Genomic DNA, 20,873 nt, shown 5'->3' on the forward strand with positions numbered 1-20,873 from the left:
GTTAATAATGCTAAGTGTCTAAAACCCTCTGCCTAGCCCATCCGTAACGCTGCAGTGGGAGTGAAGTGCTGCTGCAGCTGCTCGGGGCGGGGGGGTGTGTAACTGGTGGCGATGCCCACAGCGTCACCGACTGTGAGTGCGGAGGTACAGCTCTTTTACCTGCCAGAACAGCCTGCGGCCCAGGCTGGGGAGCTGCCGTGGGGCCATTTCTCAAGCTGTGCCCTCTCAAGTTAGGGGAGTAGTCTCCTGGAAGGAACAATGAACTTCTGGAGATGATTTTTGTTTCCCACAGCAGCGCAACCACCTCAAAACTGTGTTGGTAGGTGATACCCTGCTACTCCTTGTGTTACATGTGTATTTCCTGGGCTCTGCTTTCTTTTTTGATGACACCGTATGAAGCTGTTAATATCACTCAGATCAATGCACAACTTACTAAATTGATTTAGCTTAACTTTTTTGTTCTTTTATACTCTTTCTGTAATTGCTTACGTCAAAACCAATGCTCATTCTTTCTGCCAATTAACATGCACTCTTAGGAGTAAGCCCTTGCATAGAAGAGAAGATTCATGAAATAACTGATGTAAGTGCTTAGTAAGAAAGCCCCACAATGGCTGGAATTCACCTCCTGGCCAAACCTCTGTAAAATCCATGTGCATGTTCATACAGCTAGCAGAGTCCTCCATAACCCATGGTAGTATCATGTCTGCTTACGTACTTTGTTAGGTCCCTGATACTGTGTCCCTGGAGAATAGACTTGGGAGGAAAGCTGCATCTCTTATGTGGTGACTGTTTTCAAGGGAAAAATTAAATTTTTCCTAAACTGTCAGCAGGGCTTATAAATGACGAGTAGTGATAAAAGCTAATGAGTTCTGCCAACAAGTTCTCTGTCGAATGCAATCTGAGATGAATGCTGTATAGTAAAACAATCCCAGGAAAGTGTCTGCAGCAGGTTAGCTGGGTATTGGGAGAGGAGTATTTTAGATTTAAGAGTAGTGTCAATAGAGTTTTGGGTTTTTTCTCTTTTATTTATTTGTCACCTAAAACACTGTAACTGTTGCTTATTTTAGATGTTGTAAGTACAGGCTTCTTGTACGCCTCAGCCCTTTAACCTGACTGGAGGTAAAGGTGATTTCAGGGTTGCTGGGTAAGAGGGAGGTGCTCCTCACCCAACGATGTGGCAAAGTAACAAAAGGGATGGTGGGGCAGTCCAGCAGTTGTGCACTTCCCAGCATCTGCTCCCCCGGTACCACATGGGCCAGGATGAGGGCTGGGATCCCTAGAGTTGGGGGAGCTTTCCAGTGACACATAGGTGGGCAGGAGTTCGGCTGAAGAGCCAACAGCTCTGGGGGTCCTCAGAATTCATCTCTGACTTGGTTAGCAGTATTTGTTCACTAAAAGCTTCTCTTACCAATCCCACAACTTCTGTACCCTACAAAACCTGTGCAGGAGGCAGTGCTGCACCTCTTTCATCATCATTTCTTATGAAGGCCTCTTTGCTATTAAACCCAGGGACTTTGAAATCATTCCTGCTATTTTTTTTTTAAGGTTTACTTGTCTAACACTGTGCCTTGGAGCCCATATAACTCAGTGGGAGGATTCCAGATGACTTTCAGTGGGAGTGCATCAGGCCTGTTAATAACTGAAGCTCTGACTTGCTCTTGATTAATTCTTTATATGCAGATCATAATATTAAAAAGCTGAGGAGGAAGATGAAAGATAATAATTTTGTAGCTATTTTTCAGTTAGCTTCCATGCTGACATGTTAGACAGCAATTGAAAATACAAACTGCCTTCATTTGTCCCATCTGCTCTCATCCGGCCTGTCACTGCATCCCATGTGAGATACTACACACTGCAAGTTCTTAGTTTTCAAGGACAAGGAATAAATGTTCTGGAGTGTTGCTCATCTGATGTTACATGAGGCAACTGAAATATTGATCACATGCTTCACCACACACACAGCCAGTTAAGGAGGAATTTTCAGTTGAAAGTATTTCACGTTGTCAGTATCTGAGAGGCAGCTCTTCTGGTGGTCCTGGCTCTCGGCAACAACTTAACTGCTGTAGCTTTTAGAAATGCAAACAGAAGGGAGACCATGCGATGGAAATCAGCATTGTCTCTGAGGCAGAGAGAAGAGTGTGTATCCTGGGCCTGATGAAGAAACATCTGGGTTTCAAAGCTGCTCAGTCCCTACTTACTGTAAGGAAGTGTAATCTGCACAAAGAATGGCTAGGAGCATGAATGCAACTCTTCCAAAGCAATGTAAGGCTGCTGAAATCCCTGAGGTCAAGCACGGGGAATTCCTATATAAGAAATCAATTTGTTCAGCTGGAATAAGCCTTGTTCCTATTCCCTTGCTTGGCCTTCCTCAGTTGTGGTTAAATGAGGAGAGTGGATGATAATCATCCGATAATCTTGCTGTTGATGGGCAGGGGAACAGATGGGAGCCCTGGCTTGTCCTCTTACCAATGCCAGCTCCAGGGACGGGTCCAGCTTTTGGGAAGAGAAGTAAGATGTTCCACAATCTAAAAAGGGTGCAGTAAGATGGCTGTTCCCCTGCTGGGTGTATCAGGAGAGGACCTGGAATAGTCAGTCTGTTTGCTCATCTCACTTATGTTTCTGATTCAGGCTGCCCAATTACACACCAAAAGAGAAAGTAAACTTTCTAATTAAATAGATTAGGAAAGACTTCCCAGGTATAGGATGCAATTTCTGGTTCAGACCAAGAAGTTAACTAGGTCAATTTATAGCAGAGTCTTCGGTTTGATATGGGAGACCTGGCATGGGGGAGGCTGATGCTCCATGCTGCTGTCCTGTATCTACCAGCGTCACCACAGTCAATCCCAGGTTTCTGGGATCTTTTGGTCCCAGAGTTCTTGGATTTTGTGCCATGCCACAACCAAGCCAAATTTAAAACTGTGTATGTGTAAACCAGCAATCTTTTCCACAACGGTTAGTAGGAGACTGCTAATGAAGACACTGTGTTCAATTAATCTTGTAGAATCACAGAATGGTTTGGGTTGGAAGGGATCTTAAAGATCATCTAGTTCCAACCCCCCTGCCATGAGTAGGGACACCTTCCACTAGAAGGTGTTACTAAAGTTTTCCTGTTGATGTTAATAGATATTTTTTTCATTGGACCTTATTCCCTGTAATAGTAGCAAAAACAGAGCTCCAGGCTGCGTATGTTCTTTCTAAGCTACAGGTTGCTACTGCACACTGGTGTCTGTCACCTTGGTGTTTAGCTCTCTGACTATAGGTTAGCACATTGATTAATCCAGACATTAGATAAAAGATAGAGTTTATTTAGGATTGAATACTCATTTGCTACTTACTTTCCAAAGTCCAGGACATACTGGTTTTGTTACAGATTTATCAACACCTGAAAAAGTGCTGAACTGTAGTTAGACAAGACACTGTTTCCATATTACAACTTTGTTACTCAACTCTTCCTAACTTTCTACAGCCACCTAACTCTATTCAAAGTATTTCAAGGTCTAGTGCTCATTCCTAACTTTTCCATTAGCCTCTTCCCATCATCCCTAATAAATTACTACTCAGGTTCCTACAAATAAGGTATTTTCATCTCTGCTGTAATGATTTCAGGTGTGCAGTTGCCCTGTGGGATATGCGCCGTTTTGTCTCCATCATGTCTCTAACACAGTAACTTGGTATTTCTGGGGGCATTAAATTGAGCCCTGGCTTTCACAGCTTAAAAAACCACCCGGCTTGAGTCACTGAACAGCACCAACTTGGCTACGCACGTTTTACTTTGCTCAGAGCATAAGACAAAATGGAATCCATCACAACAGTTGGGAATAAAGCACACACAAACACCAGTGCTTTCTCCTTCAGCTTTGCTACCATGTAACGTGCCTTGGGTGCAGGAGACATTAAAGCATCTACCATAGCATCTACAACCTCATTGCCGTTAGTGCTTCCTTCGCCGAGTATGCTGTTGAAAAAGTTTGCCCGCTCTTGAACATACTCCTTCTTGTAATCTGCCTTTTCCTCTTCACTGAGTTCGTTCCAAATCTCTTCGGCACTGACTGGTGGCTGAATTTTTGTAGAGCGTGCATAATTTCCTGGCTGAATAATACAGGCCTAAAAGCAAGACGTAAAACTTATCAAGATGCAATCAGTCATTCCGAATTCAATTAAATACTATAGTCAGTAAAACAGATCAAAAGCTTTCTGCAAACAGATTTCTTCCAGAAAATGCTGCTTTGTTGAAATTTTAACCTTGAAAACTTGACTGAAATCAAATATATTCCCATGAAACGTTTAAGATTGCAGAGGTGCTTTATTCTGACTTCCTCATTTCACTCTGATGATAATATTCTTGTTTTGACTACTCAGCATACCTTCACAGAATGCAATAGTGCATCTTTGATTTTTATAGAATGCTTAATGGTATAAATGTTTTGACAGTACTGAGACAAAGTGCTTCAGTATGACTTTGATGTCTCCAAAGTGGAATGCTTTGGATTTTTCACTCAGTGGCGAATCTTACAATTGGTAATTTTTTGCCCCAATTTGGGAGAAAAGGAGGACGTCAAAGAAAATTAGAAGGTCTTGGGGAAAGAAGTGCTGTTTTCCCCAAGTAGGTGTAATTAAAAGGAAAACAGGTGTTGTCAGCCAAGTACAGAGGGGGACCAAAGGTCCTGGCCTAGCTCTCACTGAGTCATTAGCAAATTTCCATAGATTTCTGGGCATGTGGATTTAAATTGAAAGCACGGAAATCCTTTGCTGCTCTGCCTGTTTTCTTTGCGTGTGTTGTTGTTCTGAGGCTTCTGGGGAATTTCAGAGCAGGCTGAGTACTCACAGTATGCACGCTTTTCCTCAGTTATCAGAAGCCTCGTTAAAACTATTTGTAGATATGCAACATTAAAAGCTCCGTGGCATTTAACTGACCTGATTTCTAAAGACTAGAACACAAGGGGAGGCAAAACGGCGCTGAGCTCTGTAAGAGACTTGGGGATCTGGCAGGCGTTCTCTGGAAAATCTGTGGTAACATAAAGCTTTAATGTCTCCAATCTGCCACCCAGCCCATCTACCAGCAGCTTCCACCCGCGTGCCGGTGCGGGCACGTGCCTGCGCTCGGCCAGCGGCCAGCGGCGCACTGCATACCAGAGGGGTTGAGATGCGAGTGCTGTACGTGGGGAGCTGGAAGGGATGTGGGTGAGCTCCGGCAGAGAGACAGCATGCATCGCCAGGGGCATCTTATGCTGCCTCGGGTAGGTTTGTCACCGGGCATCTTCAAGAGCCCTCCCCTTGGGTGCTTGTAGTGCTAGGGCCTGAATAATAGGCCCTGAAACAAAGTTGACCTCAGATGAACCTCACAACCAAACGTTATCCATTATTAGTATCTGCTAATTAGTAAAATCTGTATTACCATTAGCATTTATTATTAGTATCTGATCATTAACAAAATATGTATGCTCATTAGTGAAAGATGTAGCTTAGACAAAATATAGTCAGTAGTGAGGATGAAATGTCCTGAGAATGTATCCAACTTTCCTTGTATGGCCTTGTTCAAGGCTGAGAAACCAGGTGTCTGGTCTTGTTGGAAACTTTGTGGGAACAGAAGCAAGTAGACAAAGAGACTCCCTTGGTTCCGTTTAGCCTTGTTCAAGGCTGAGAACCCAAGTGGCCTTGTTAGAAACTACCTTGGTTTTCCCCCCCAAGCCCTGGTCAGGCTTTGGGTGGAATCCAACAGGAGGATGAAACCTGCTGTTTCCACTCAAAAAAAAAGGTGCAAGTCATTTTGACTTGCTGATTTTTGGTACACAAGGCTGGACCCGCTTGCTGCGACTCTGGATGCCTCACCTACGGGTGGACGCACTGCGTAGGACTTCCCACTTGCCAGGAAAGACTCTCCAAATCCTCGCTGTAACCGGGGCTCCCCAGCGACTGAGGGTCTGGATGTTTGTAACGTGTGCAAGTGGTGATGGATCTTTCTTAACCACTTATTCTCCACATCATGTAGTAATGATTAGGTGCATTGCCTTGCTTATTCTTATTTTCTATAACTAATGGTATGTGGTAATAATTAAGTGTACTAGTCTGTATTTTTCTTATTGCTTATTTTCTGTATTACTTGGTTATATCCTTTAATTATTAACAGTAAAATAAGCCTACTCTTTTCACTCTGGTGTCTGAGTTTAATTGGCATCCTCGATCAGCAAAACAGCGCTATTTTCAAAAGTGTTCACTATTAGCCAAACTAATGCCAATAGTAAGCTTCCCATATTTCTTTTAAACAAAGGGGCTTTGAAAACTTCATGTTTTGCAGTTTTTTGGACTTGGCTAGGAGACAGCATACTTTTTTTTTTCCTCCCTTCCTTGATTTTCCATAGTCTTTCTAATGGAAGACACATACTTTGTTTCCTGTAGGCAGCCAGCTTGCCTGGCCAGAATTCAGTGGGACAGAGCCATAGCTCCCTCTGTTCCTTGCCATCTCTGGGCGACTTTCTCCTGAAAGGACCAAGGGAATGACAGAGCAGGGGAGGGGAGCACAGGGAAGAGGGACTGTGTATTCTTCAGGCTCTCTGCAGGGTAGGTTCTCAGGCACATGCCAGCCAGTGTCTTGCATACAGTGAGAAACAGAAAAATAACTCTCATAGATATTCCAGAAATGTTTGTCGGCCTGGCTCACTGTATTGTGTGCTGGGGCTATTCTGGGGGTGGGGGAACTTTAAAAATCCCAAAACGACCAGAGGAGCTAACCTGTTAAACTAAGCTCTTCCATGCCTTTGAGATTATCCTCAGCTAATTGGTTGAAATCCTCATCATGCTGTGTGGGATCAGGATGTGTAAAATCACTTGCATTTTATAGCATTTTATATTTATCTGAGAGGGGTAGTTAATAGACATGTAGCTGTAATTTCTTCCAACACAAAACTTATGAACAATGCTGTAAATCTGTGTACGTAGAGTACACCAATGTAAATCCTCTAGGGAAGACTTTTAGTGTTTGAGAAGAGTGTTTAAGCAGTGGAGTGACTCCAAGGAAAAAGCCTAGTGAAGCTACTTAGAAATCTAAGCTTCAGGTTTGACTATCAGTGTTGCTTAGACAAGGCACTAAGAGCATTCTTAGAGCCTCTTAGGTTAAGGGAATAAAAACATGATTACTCTGCATGATACTGCCTCTTGCAGTGTAGCTGTTCCCACAAAAAGGAAGGAGCTTTTAAGCGCTGATGTTGTGAGAGAAGAAAGAACCCCTCAGGTAGGTGACAAGCCTTCCTTCTCTCTGCACAGCACTCAACATCTGGGCTCTTTGCTCCCACAGCCACCCCAGAGAAAGTTTCAGTTACTTGGTACCGTTACGAGCTCTTCACAGAGCGTGGCACTGCTCAGGCAGGCCTGTCTCTGAAAGTTTCTCCACTCTAGAGGATGTGGAGAAAGGGTGGAAGTTGCAGTGTTGGCACAAAGAGAAGACATGCTATCCCACAGCTTCTCAGAAACGCCAAGTATCACCCAGGTCTGCTGTTGTCAGTGATTTCCAGCTGACTGATCAGCCACAAAGAAACCACCTCTTTCCAAGGGGAAGCTGCACCCATGGATTCAGCTCTGATCTTTATCTTTGTCATTTGGATGCGTGGAGCTGACTTTGCACAAGATTAGATACTATTTTGCATGCGCTTGTTCTTGTTTCCTTGGCCAAAATTTCCACCCCCACACCGTTGTTTGGTATTCTTTGTGCAAGTCGCTTGCTTCTTTCCCCACTCAAAGATGCATTTCAGCTCTGTAGGAAGTTTCAGGAGTGAAACGTCTCTCTTTCTCATAAAGAAATCAATGTTAGAAATAGCAGGGAGTTTCACACAACAGCTACTTGTTACATCACTTACCCGGACACCAAACTTCTTCATTTCCAGTCTTAGAGCATCACAAAATTTTTCAATAGCTGCCTTTGTCATAGAATAAATGCCATTTCCCAGAGAAAAATAGGCAATAATGCTGGACATGAAAACAATACGTCCTGCAGAGAAAAGAGTGCAAATAATGTAACTTCACTCTCAGTCTTTAACATAGAATTGATTTACCTGAATCTTCTGAACTGCTAATAACGTGGTATTCAGCATGATGCTGTTTTAACACACAGTATGCCAAAGCTGGGCTGTGTGAGTGCAGTCCCAGCACAGAAGTGCACTCGGCTCTGTTAAGCAGAGAACTTCACACAAAAATCTTCCTTCCATCCAGCGACAGATGCTAGACTAGACAAAGTGTAACACGTTCCCGACGTGCTGCTTATTCCTTCTGAGTCTGAGGCAGGATGAAAGAGATGGAAACAAAGCAGTCCCCTTAAAACTTCAGACTGACAAATAGTAATAAAAGACGATGCTAGTCATGGGAGAAGGACTGCAGAAGAGAAGAGGAGGTGATTTTCCCTGCGGTGGCTGTGTGACTACTAATACCATTTTTACTGCGCTGATGATGTCTCTGCACTAAGACCTGGCTTACAGCTGTGCAGGTAAAGTCAAAATCAGACTGTTCCATGACAAGCTTCACCAGAGAAAGGTGACTTGACAAAATGTGTGCAGCCCTACACCGCCTTGCTTGTAATTTCCGTCATCCGTGCTGCTTTTTTCCCCTTTGTAACTCTTGCCAAGTGCAGGCATGTCTTAAATAGCAGAGATTTCTGACTTGAGGCACTGGGCTGTGGTTCGTTTCCATTGTTTACTTGTAAACTTCTATCACATAGTAAGAAATGTGTGAATGTGGATATATAAATACCAGAGGCGAAAGAGAAGACGGCCTCGTCGCTAACAATACAGAGAACATAGTTGCACCCCTATTGCTGCCACAGATGCAGGTAACGTCTGGGGCCCAGATCAGACCAAATGGTATAGGCTTGTGGGATATCAAAAGGGTATCACGGGAACACAGTGAAATCTGTCATTTTGAATTAGGCCCCCTGCCTTCCTACACAGCGTCTGGAATAAATCTTGTATACAGTAACAGGAGAACAACTACCAGCTTGCTGATCAAGATGCTACATCGGCTGGCCTAGCCAGCTGGAAAAGTTATGGGGAAATGTTGTTCCTCTCAGAGTAGGATGCTTAAATTCTAGGCTGGAGGGAAATACCTCCCTTTCTAAGTATTAATAATCTTGAAGTTTTTCTTGGAACAGGTGCTCATCCTAAAATGGCAGTAAGCCCCTTCCTTCAGAACACAGCTACTGGGTAAGTGATGGTAGGATGAGCTCTGCCTCCTTTAGCCAGTGGGTGATTTGGGGCACACACCCAGGATTTGGGACACATCATTTAACTTCTCTCTTTGCCTAACGTAACTGAAACCCAGCTTTCCCAGGAGAATGCTCTAACATCCATAATTCAAGCTTTTCATTTGGAGAGGTCACTTGCTGCCCCCAAAAACATGAGCTCTAGCTATCCTGGCTGTTCCTGCAAGGAAGGAGACAGGAAACCTAGGATTCTTCCTAGAAGTGCCGTGGTCTCCTCTCCTACATAGATGGGACTTGAAAATGGGAATGCAGGCATTTAATAAAGGCAGCACTGACAGCCAGGAGTGAGATACAGAACGTTCCTTTGAGCGAAGGTACTATGTATGTGCAGCCATCCAGACCCAAACCTTCTAAAAGTTTATCCATGTGCTTAATATCATACACACAATTAGTCTGTTTCGCTTCAAAATAACCCTGTGCAATTCACGAAGTCAAACAAATGCTTCTGGTGGATCAGCATCAGAGTTTTAGCAGTAAGTAGAACATCACAGGAAAAAAGTAATGTCTCGCTGTGTAATGGCCACATAACACACCCACTGGGTATATGCAATAGCACATTCTTTTACAAAAACACATCCAGCTTGCAGTATTTAAAGGTTTGTTTTTTCTTGCATCAGAATATCATCAACCAAAAGCAACCAGGCAGAAGGAAGCAGGGTATCCAAAAAGCAGATGCTTTTATCTTACCAACATTTTGTGTAACAGTGACATCTGGGGCTTCCAGATGAAACCTAGCCCTTACTGTGCTTGATGCTGTATACACACAGAACAAATCCTCACCTTAAAGAGCTTACAACTTCAATAGACAAGCTAAGCAAAAGGGAGAGAAAGGAAAAGGGTATCTTTGTTTCTGAGATATAAACGGGGACAGGTAGGGAACAAACGGCAAAGCAACTGAGACATGCTGCAATGCTGCAGAGGGCTACTTGAACTATTTCTTCTCAGGAGAAAGAATAAAGCCCACGCGTACGGAGGTCCATGCAAACTGTTTCACATACTTGGAAGTTTCCTGCCCAAGGTCATAGAGAGGATCTTGCTACGCCTGGAACTGGAAGGTGGATGTCTCTAGTTCACCTCTGTACGGTCATCCTTCCTCTCCTAATTGCCAAACAGTAAAATAGTAAAGCCTAAATAATGAAGTTAAGCAAGAGTTTATTGGATCTCTGTGTTTTCTGATTGTCAGTGCTCACAAAGTCTTGCCTGGGCTTAATGATCTATTGTAAGCATTTTTTCTCTCTTTTTTGAGTCAAACAATGAGATAATTCATTATTTGTTATGACTTTTTCTATCTATTGTAAAGACAGAATCTTTAAGAGTATTTTTTCCCCTTAAAACTTTACCCTCTTTTCAGGATCAAGTTGCTCTTTCAGGCCACACAGGAGGTGGCTGTCATTTCAGTTCAATGAGAGACAATTAAGGCTTCTTTTATAGATGCTACATTACACTGATTATAGTAAGCTAATTATTCTACAACTCTAAATAACAGTGGATTAGCATTACCCTTGTATTTCCTTAGAAGTGGAAGAAATGCCAGGGTTGTCCTGATGCTCCCAAGGAGATTCACATCTGCAAATTTTTCATTTCTCCATAGACAGCCACCCAGTCTTGCCAAATGTTGATATTCCTGCATTGTTGACAAGCCCCCAGAAACCTACGGAAGAGCAATGTCTCAACAAGCATTTTTCACTGCAAAACCACCACCATTAGACAACGAAACAACACCAGTGATTTGAACCCTTGGAAACAACTTTTCAGTTGTGTTATCTTTTTGTCCTTTCTACTTGTAAGTGCAGGCATGTTTTGTTTAATGAAGAAACAGAATTGTGGCCATTATCTGGGCTATCTAAGTCTCAGTGCTATTTAATAATCACTCACTTTATAGTCGTCTTAAGTTATTTATGAATAACATGATCTGGGAGACTACATCTTACTGCCAATGTGGTGTACCATGATATTTTAATTCCTTTAATCCCACTATGTGCTATGAGCAGCTTTGTGAAAATTGTATTAAGCAGTCTAAAGGATAAAGGGTAATATTTTCAAAGTTCCTGACTAATTTAGGAGCCTAAGTCTTGGCTCCTTTGACAGGATTTTGAGCTTCGATTCCTCCTGAAATCAGCCGGAATCAGGTACATGGGTGCAGCACTGGGTAAAGTAGCCAAGTAAGGTCTGTGGCTGCAGTATTTTTTTGATTTTGTACTCTTGAACAACTCTATTCTCCAAATAACAACTGGTTTTGGTGCTAAAAAGCCCAGCCCACTGAAATGCAGGAATATTCCAGTGTTTACAAGCAGAAATTTATCAGCAGCAAAGCTTGTTCTGACACAACCCTCTGCCAGAAAGTGGAAGCCCTTTAGCCCAGAGCCACAGAACACTTTGTGTGAGCACTGTGCAGCGCTAATAACCTCAGTTGTTGGAAATGCTTTTCCGCTGAAGTGTAGAGCGCTCACAGTTTAGAGCTGACATGCTGACTAAACGCCGATTAAGCCATGCTCACTTGTTCTTGCCCTCAGAGCACGTATCTGTAGATGTATGGAAAAGCAGTGAGTGATATGGTGTGTTTGAAAACATTCCTGTTTCTGTCCTCAAATCCTGACTGAGGGTATTTCTAGGGTGACCAGCGGTGTAACTAAGAAGTACATAGAGTAGCCTGATTTTTTATTATGCACTTTTTTTAAGAGTTCTTATACATGTCTGAGGCAAATGATTGTTTTGTCATGCCTTCTGCAGGATCTCCAGACCTGGGTTTCTGGTGAGGCAGAGTGGGTAACAATGCCTCTCTTCCTTCTTCTGGACACAGGGTCTGGGGCATGTGTGTGATGCCAACCCAGCTGTAGCCTCCTGTACCCATGGTGGCAAAGATACTCTCGGGGAACCTTTGGTTACCCTGGTGAAGGTGCTGTAGAAACCCTTGGGCTAAACTCTCTTCTTTCTGATCTTCTCTGACAAAGCTACTGCGATGATTTCATGGTGTCTTGGTCCTTCCAGAGCCTTGCCAAGAACTATTAATACAGGATTTCATTCACAACAATAGTTAAAGCTGAAACAGACAATTTTTGGAATTCATTTGCAAAGCAGAACTCTGTAAGCTTTCCTAACATATACACACTACTTGCATTATATAATTAAATTGGTGTTTAAACAGAAACAAAGTTCTTTCAGTGAATGTCTCATCTACAGAACAAAACACTCAAATCCAGGAATTTACCACACAGAGCTTAGATAACTCTGTCCTCCAAAGAGAATAAATCCTTATTCAGCAGTCTGTCACACAGCAATCCTTGACACTGGACCTCTCTTCTAACTTTAGATGCAGACTGACTGCTGTCCTAGTAATGCAGCAGTTTCCTGTGTATTCACCTTTTTTCCACTGCCCCAAATGCTAGTGGACAGAGGAGAGGAAATGGACCAAAAAATTGGCTGCTGGAATTGGTCATCCTAGACTTCCTTCTTCCTTCTGCCCTGTTGTTCCAGGCCTTTCCATCATTCTGTGTCTTTATTTTTCCTTCTTAAAATGGAACTAGCCCTGTGGGACTCACCTCCTTGTAAAATGCTTCCGGATCAATGGATTAGAGTCCTCTGTAAAAGCTAATTATCAATATTTTTGTACTTGCATATGATCTGGCCTACAGATGGACTGAGTAGCTGCAGATCCCATCTGTTTCTACTTAAGGCTGGAGGTCTCTGTACTCAGGTTTATTTTTACATAACCTAGCTCTAACACAACACAGACTAAAGCCTGGCATCACTGTAAAAGCTGTTCCCTGAACTTCACAGCTTTACCTTTTCTAATTAAAAAAAAATCAACATCATTTTGCTTCTGCCACTGCATCCTGCACAGCACAGCAAAAACACTTGCTTCACACACCTCTGAATTCCTTAGGGCTTCAGAAATACAGCCATTAAACTTCAGACAATTAATTTTCTTCCTCTTCCTCTAAACTGTGAAACACAGAATTTAGTTTGCAAGGCTTAAGTTTTCTCTCCAGCCATTTGCCTCATGGGCCTCAAAGACTCCAGGTGGTTAGTGGTGAGGCCAGCCTGTGTGTATAAACAGGCAGAGTTCACAGAATAATGGCCCCTTCTTTCTGTGCAGTGGCCATATCCAAAGTCAAGAGAAGAAAAACTGGCTTGAGTTAAAATGAAACTGACTTTTCTGAAGAGAAGATTAAGTAAAACATAAAAAGAGATTTTGCTTAGGGCCAGGTCAAAACATTTTGTTTGCCCTCAAGTGAAACATACTGTTTCTTAGAACATTTTGGTATTTCTGAAGAGGAAATGTTCTGATATTTTCCACAATTTTTCCTGCCACTTTGCTTAGTTGAATCAAATAACAAACAGTTCATTATTCATTACTGTGATATTCCCTTATGCCATTTTTTCAGAGAATTTCCTACCTCCTGAGAAACAACTTGCCCAGCTACCTACTCAGGGTACCTGAATCGGCTTTGGTTTTCCTTTCCTGATATCTTTGTGGTAAAAACTAATGCTATAAATGTGCACACAAAATATATTGTGTATTTACTTACACAAACGCAGCTCAGGTAACCTGAGAAATTTAGTCTTTAGAACGACAAGGCACAAGTAAGAATCGAACAGCTGAAGGAGAAAGACATTGCATTTCCTCAGTGTCTATGCACAGACACATTAGGAAAAAGCAGCTGATGTTTGATCTGGAAGGGAAAAATTACTCGGACTGTCAAAACGGAACTCAGTCCCAGCACAGTTTAGGAAGAGGGGTGTTAGACTATGCTATAGCAGGCAGGGAATAAATAAGCTGGAAAGCATAACTGGCCATCAAAGAGATTTTCACTGATCTCTGTATTGGGAAAATGGATGCTGAGGACAAAAATTAAAAGATACAGCGGAGGATCTAAAGAATCACTTCAGGAAACCTAATTTAAGATTAGTGAGGCTTTCAGGAGAAGAACACTCACATAACCTCCCAGATAATTTCTACTTCAAGACATGTTGACCAAAAGGCACGTATCCAAAGTCATTATTTAGGCCCAAAAGATGCCTGACCTTTTTCCAGAAACTCTTAAAACTCCTCTTCCTATTCAAGTCAATCAAGCTGTGTGCTTGCAAAACCTTTTGAAAATCAGGCCATTTCTATGTAGGTGCCTACACACAGATAATACCTGAATTCAGCCAGATTTTCTAAACTCAAACATGTATTCTTGGTATCACTGATCTTTGGAGTTTCTCATCTAAACCTGACAGGCTCTTTCCTGAAAGATTCCAGTCCAATACTAAAGGAAACTAGCCAAAGGCAGGAGAGTGTGATCTGCCATATTCCTACTGAAAAACGAAGAGAAGGACCAAACCAATGTGTCTGTGGCAATGCAGGGTGTCTGTGGTAGCAGGGCAGCTGAGACTCCTGAGTTTTACACACGTACATTCATGAGGCACCATCTTTTGCTCGGAATATTACGCCGTGGTTGTCTTCATTGCAAGGATGAGTATAGGAAGTCTGGGCTAAAATATGATATCATGGGCCTGCTGGGTAGATTCCATGAAGAGAAAACCTTAATTAAGTGGAGGAGAGTACTCAATAACCTTGGATTAGGAGGTAGGACTAAACTAATATCCCTCCCTCCCAGCTAGCGACATGTCACCCACTCACAATAGGCAAGGAAAGGAAAAGAAATTCCTGTTTCAAACAGAATAAAATCAGAAAAATACTGAGGTTTGCTGTAGAGCCTAAGAGAGTAGCAAATCAAAGTCCTGGTCTACTTCTTATTGGCTTTAATGTGCAAGAGCAAGAAGTTTCTTCTTTCTAAGCAAGAAAGGACTCTAAATATTTTAGAAAGACATCGTAATAGGTGCACAAGCCATAAAAACAGATAAAGAAAAAGGAAGGCATCAAAGCCAGCAGATTTTTATGGAGGGACAGTTAGTTAGCTCTAGAGAATGAGCTACATACCATGGAAACCGATTTGCCATCCTTTTCAGACTGACGTAATTTCACAGTCTAGAATAGAACAAATGTTTACAAGGAAACAAACTATGAAGTGGCAGAATGTCCAGCTAGGTCTGTTACCAGTAGTTTGGATTTCTACTCTTGCATAACAGAGAGAGAAGACAAGGTGGAGCTTGGGTTAGTTATCTCATGGTTACAGCATAACTAGAAGGTGTAGGGAGTACTGTGTTTTATTCCTGCAATTTCACACATTTTTTGTACATTCTGTACTGAATAGTCTACTTAAAGCAGAAAGTCTTTTATCTTTTAGTCTTTTAGAAGTCTACTATCCCGGGCCCAGGAAAATGCCAGAGTACAGTATTCCTCCATGACTTCCCTTGCCACCAGCAACTGCTGAGTGAGGCTTCTTGGACTCATTCTCCCAGAAGCAGGAACTTCTCATGCCTTTCCACGCAGTGAACCGAGTCGGTGGGAGAGTGTGACTCTCACGTCCAGTGCAGCCCACAACTAGGTGGTTAGGTTTTTCATTGGGACTCTAGGCAGAATATACAGGCTTTACAGTGTAGAACTGCAGCCTCTTCAACTTGGGCCTAGGTTTGAAGTGACTTAAATCTGCCAAAGAACAAGATTCGGGAGGCACTTGAACTCTCTGAGCCCCTGTTCATTGCCAGCTTCTTGTCTGGAGAGTCCTCCATTGTAGATGGTGCACTCTTCAGGAGAGAGACTCTCTTACTTTGTCTGTATATCGGGTCTAGAACAAAAGTATGTGATCCTGAGAGGGATCAACAGGTTTTATGCAAATACAAGCAGAAACAAGCATTCTGCAAGTTTGAGAGGATGAAAATAGTGTATAAAGACATAATAAACACACGAAAACATGTATTTTCATCAACTACAATGAAAGATTTAAGATAAAGACAAACTTTTGGTTTATCAGTCAGATCTGGAAGACAACTTACCTGCCAATGTCTGACATTCAAAAAAGTCATACTTGTCCAAGATGTACAGTCCATGGAAAGGATGATACTATAATAATAAAGAATAAATATTTAATATTTACGAGGCTTTACTCTGAACTATTTAAACACAGCATGCAAAAAGCAATCGTTGTTTAGCCGCTCTCTCACTGTTTTGGTACATCTTCTGAGGTTTTAGTTTGGAATGCATAGCCTTTGCATACCTACCATTAAACCTGGAGATTGCTGAAGCGGTTTCTTTTTGACCATTTTTGGAATGATACGGGAGCGTTTTAGTGATCTGAATTTCTAAGTCCAGCACGCTGCTGTGACATACTTAAAATCTTTGGTACCTGAGTGAAAGTGATGGTAGTAAAAATGGCACAAAGCGCAGAGAGGGAACAATCCCCAACAAATGCCTAAAGATCCCCAGAGATAGATGCCTCTTCTCAGTTTCTACGGGCAGTTGCTGAGTAGAATTACCCAGTTCTGAGGGAGGGAGAGGCAGAGACAGAGCTGTCCAACAGTACTTACAAGCTAAAAATTACATACTAAACACTGCCAGTAACTATTTTAAAGGTGGATGTTTTCACAGCTTTGAAGTAAAATAATCTATGTTCTACTATGACCTTTCAGCACAATCCACTGGATTACTACATCAGTTTGAATTGTTTGTGCAAAAACCAAAAGCCGATGTTTTAATCTGTCCAATGCTTATTTAAAACAGCCTTCTGGACTCACCACCTGCTCTTTGTTCTCATTAATATGAGAGCTAACCTTCAGTGGAATTGTTAAATTGAAACTGGTTTTGTAAGTTAAAATACCAAAGAAAACAACACGTCTGTTTTCAGAGGTGCCAAGAAGGAACACTCCTACTTAAGTCTTTTGCTTAAAGACTCTACTAAAGTAGAGTATCCTCACAGTTTCTTTACATTTGAGCTAAAAATACTTACTCCCCTATATTTCATAAACTATGAAGAAGACTTGTGGTATTTACTCCACTAACATCAGACATTAAAATAACTCCTTTGTTCCTTTTTATTTAATAAACTTAGGAGGAAGATTACTTGATAACTGGGAGTTTCCCCAAATGGCGTATGTGTTACTTGGGTCTATAAAATTACTTTTTCTTCTCTGCCTTTGCTGAGTACCCTCAAAATGCTGCAGCAGAAGAGCTGACCAACAATGGAAAAAGGCTTTCATAAAACGTGTGCTCTGCCTATGCGTGTGCCCAGCCCCATGTTACGGGTGTAAAGGCCCGACTGACACAGGAAAACCACCGCGCAGACGTTGCGTGTGCGCTGCATTTCAACACCAGTGGTGCTCACGTGTCTTTCCTTGGCCCCTCCAGCAAGCCCCCATGTCTCGAGTGTGATTTGCCTTGATCTGAAGGCGTGGGTCCACATGCCAATGAGCAGCAAGGACAGCCAGCAAGTTAGTGCTGAACTGTGGACTCCAGAGTCTACACGACAGCATGAACGCAACCGTTTCATAAACTGCCAGAATTACAGCGTAAATTATCTGTAATCCAGATTTTCAGGGGACCCGGTCCCCAGCTAGCCCATAAGGGCTTTTGTGAGTCATCTGTGTTGTCTCTGCAGCTTGGGAGAGAGGCTGAGAGGGGAAGGCTCTGTCTCTTAATCAGATAAGGTCAAGATCAACCATAAATACACGTACTTAATGAGCAGCATCTACATTTTTCTTACTTCAGTTCCCGTTTCATCCCCTTCTCAACATGCTAATGATGGAGGCAGGCAGAGGCCTTGCATTTCATTATCATTCCGCATGCTTTGTTCTCCGCTTGTTTTCCCTCAGTGAGCAGGCATTGTTTGTCTGTAATTCTGAGGGAACCTTACTTCTGAGCCTGAGTAAGCCTGCTCTGAGCCAAGTGTATTCCCCAGTGTTGCACTGGGTGACTCTTACCCTGCAGCCCAAGTGGGAAAGGAGGTAACTGTGGCCCCATTACCTGCGCTGTGTCAAGTGTTCTGAGGGGATAACCCAGGATTTAGGTTGTCTGCAATTATTCTGCAAGCTAAAAATCTATACACCCAGGGGAACGGATGATTGACGGGTTTCCTTTTAAGTAACCCTTCCAGGGACTAGCTTGACAAATCTCCAGTTGTACCAAGAAGCGGCTGGTTTGGTACGGCGCGGCAGCTGCCCTCGCTACGTTGCCTTTCTTTATTCCCCCTTTCACAAATCATGCCCAGAAATTCATCACCTTCCCACCGCCTCTGACACGTGCATGATTGTTCTCCTCCACTTTCCCTGCGGTTTTCTGCTGTTGGATATCTGGGGAGGGATCCCAGGGACCCCTGTGCTGCGGGATCTCCTCTCCTGGCAGAAGGGTGACACTCACCCGTGGAGCACTGATGGGAGCACCCACTTTTCCCCGTTGGCATCTCCGGGTAGGCCCCAGTTTGTGTACTGCTTAGCCAAGTGCCAATGCATTTCTTAATAGAAAATATTGTTATTACTGCCAGCAGAAATTGCGATTGGCACCATGAGTGACAGTGCTCCCTAGCCACATGCTGTTGTTACCCGAAAAGCAGATGCGTGCCCGGCGTGCAATAAACCAATCGTAACACGCTCAGGAGAGGTATTTATTCAGGCCTGGGTGCTCGGTGGACTTCTCCACAAATCAAGCACACCATCAGCAGGTTTGCGTGCTCCTTTTATACACAAAAATCAGACGTTAGTGCTTTTCCAAACATGCCTGTCAGATCCTGATCGGTTAGTGATTAACATACAACACAGCTTACATAATGCTTCTACTACTGCACATGCTCAGGGGAAGGGGCTTAACCTGGGCAGGGGTCTTTTTGACCTGGGGGGGTGTTTTTTAGTATTATAATGAAGGCAGTTCACTTTCAATTAGTTTAATTGCCAAGAAAAGGAATCCAACAGTCACTTTGCCAGGTTGTCGGATAACTCATCCTCAACACAATCCCCAACATTCTCTTTACGGTCCAGGGCGTTCTCCTTATTTCTAGGGCTTGGAGAGCAAAGCTTGTTCTTGATGAACTTCTTAGCGCTCACAGTTTTGCTGACCAAGCCTCAAAACCCCGTAACGGTCCCCATAATTGTCCCCAGAGGTGCGGTACCTATAGGTACTAGCACAATTACTAGCCATGGCTACTAGCAAACGCGAAGTGCACTCTATCGCCGTGACAGCCTCTCGGGCAGCTCCCCGCCGAGCCGAGGGACCGTTTTCGGGGCTCCGTGTCCGCCGGTCCTGCCGGCCCAGCCCCGCCGGCGCGGGGGAGAGGCAAGCGGGTGCCCCCGGCGCTCCGGCCGGCGGGGGCCGCGAACGGCCGGTAGCCCAGCGCGGGGCTCGCACCCCCGCGGCCGCCGCCGGTCCCACGGGCCGCCCCGCCGCGCCGCGCTCGCCTCAGCTCAGCTCACCTCGGTCGGGCAGGTGGCTGAGCACCAGCTCCTTGGCGGCCAGCACGTCGCGGGCGCGGGTGACATCGAGCCGCAGGACGCGCAGGCGGCCGGGGCCGGGGCCGGGGCCGGGGCTTGGGCCTGGGCCGGGGCCGGGGCCGGGGCCGGCCGCGGCCTCCCGCTGCAGCCGCCGCGCCCCCTCACCGCCGGGGCAGAGGCAGCCGGCAAACACGGTGAAGCCGAGGCGGTGGAGGCGGAGCGCCAGCAGCTGCCCGAAGCCGCTGTCGCAGCCGGTGATGAGCACGGCCCGGGCGGCCGGCTCCAGCGGCACCGCCCCGCGCCGCCACGGCCGCAGCAGCAGCAGCAGCAAGAGGCGGAGGAGGAGGAGGAGGAGAGGGGCCGCGGGCCACATGCTGCCCGCGCCGCCGCCGCGCCCTGTGGGCCGCAGGCAGGCAGGCGGGCGGGCAGGCGGGCAGGCAGGCGGGCAGGCAGCGCCCTGCCCGCCATCCCCGCCCCGGTAGCGGCAGCCGCAGGCACCGCCCTGGCCCCGCGGATAGGGTATAGCTCACATGGGCTAGTAGCCATGGCTAGAAATTGTGCTAGTACCTATAGGTACCGCACCTCTGGGGACAATTATGGGGACAATTACGGGGTTTTGAGGCTTGGTCGAGCAAGACTGTGAGCGCTAAGTTCATCAAGAACAAGCTTTGCTCTCCAAGCCCTAGAAATAAGGAGAACGCCCTGGACCGTAAAGAGAATGTTGGGGATTGTGTTGAGGATGAGTTATCTGACAACCTGGCAAAGTGGCTGTTGGATTCCTTTTCTTGGCAATTAAACTAACTGAAAGTGAACTGCCTTCATTATAATACTAAAAAACATCCCCCCAGGTCAAAAAGACCCCTGCCCAGGTTAAGCCCCTTCCCCTGAGCATGTGCAGTAGTAGAAGCATTATGTAAGCTGTGTTGTATGTTAATCACTAACCGATCAGGATCTGACAGGCATGTTTGGAAAAGCACTAACGTCTGATTTTTGTGTATAAAAGGAGCACGCAGACCTGCTGATGGTGTGCTTGATTTGTGGAGAAGTCCACCAAGCGCCCAGGCCTGAATAAATACAATCTCTCCTGAGCGTGCTAAAATTGGTTTATTGCACGCCGGGCACGCATCTGCCTTTCAGATAACACCGCAGGCTGACGGGGGTCTGGGGCCCAGCTTTGACTGGTCCCCGGCCCCTCCGAGCAGCAGTGGGAAGGAGTGCTGGCATCCCGGTGAAGCCCGGGGCTTGGTACGGGTCTCTCCCCACCAGGGAGGGGGGACCTCTTCCCCACCGTGCTTCTCGTGGCTTGTTTGGAAAAGGTCAGCGCAGG

The 20,873-nt window shown here is 44.6% G+C and overlaps 1 pseudogene; it reads right to left on the reverse strand.

Moving 5' to 3' along the window:
* Nucleotides 1-3,286: 3,286 nt before the first annotated feature.
* LOC141941936 (D-beta-hydroxybutyrate dehydrogenase, mitochondrial-like) lies at nt 3,287-19,919 on the reverse strand (annotated as a pseudogene).
* Between the last annotated feature and the right edge of the window lie 954 nt (nt 19,920-20,873).

The sequence above is a fragment of the Strix uralensis genome, chromosome 3, assembly GCF_047716275.1.
Source record: "Strix uralensis isolate ZFMK-TIS-50842 chromosome 3, bStrUra1, whole genome shotgun sequence".
In the NCBI taxonomy this organism is placed as follows: domain Eukaryota; kingdom Metazoa; phylum Chordata; class Aves; order Strigiformes; family Strigidae; genus Strix; species Strix uralensis.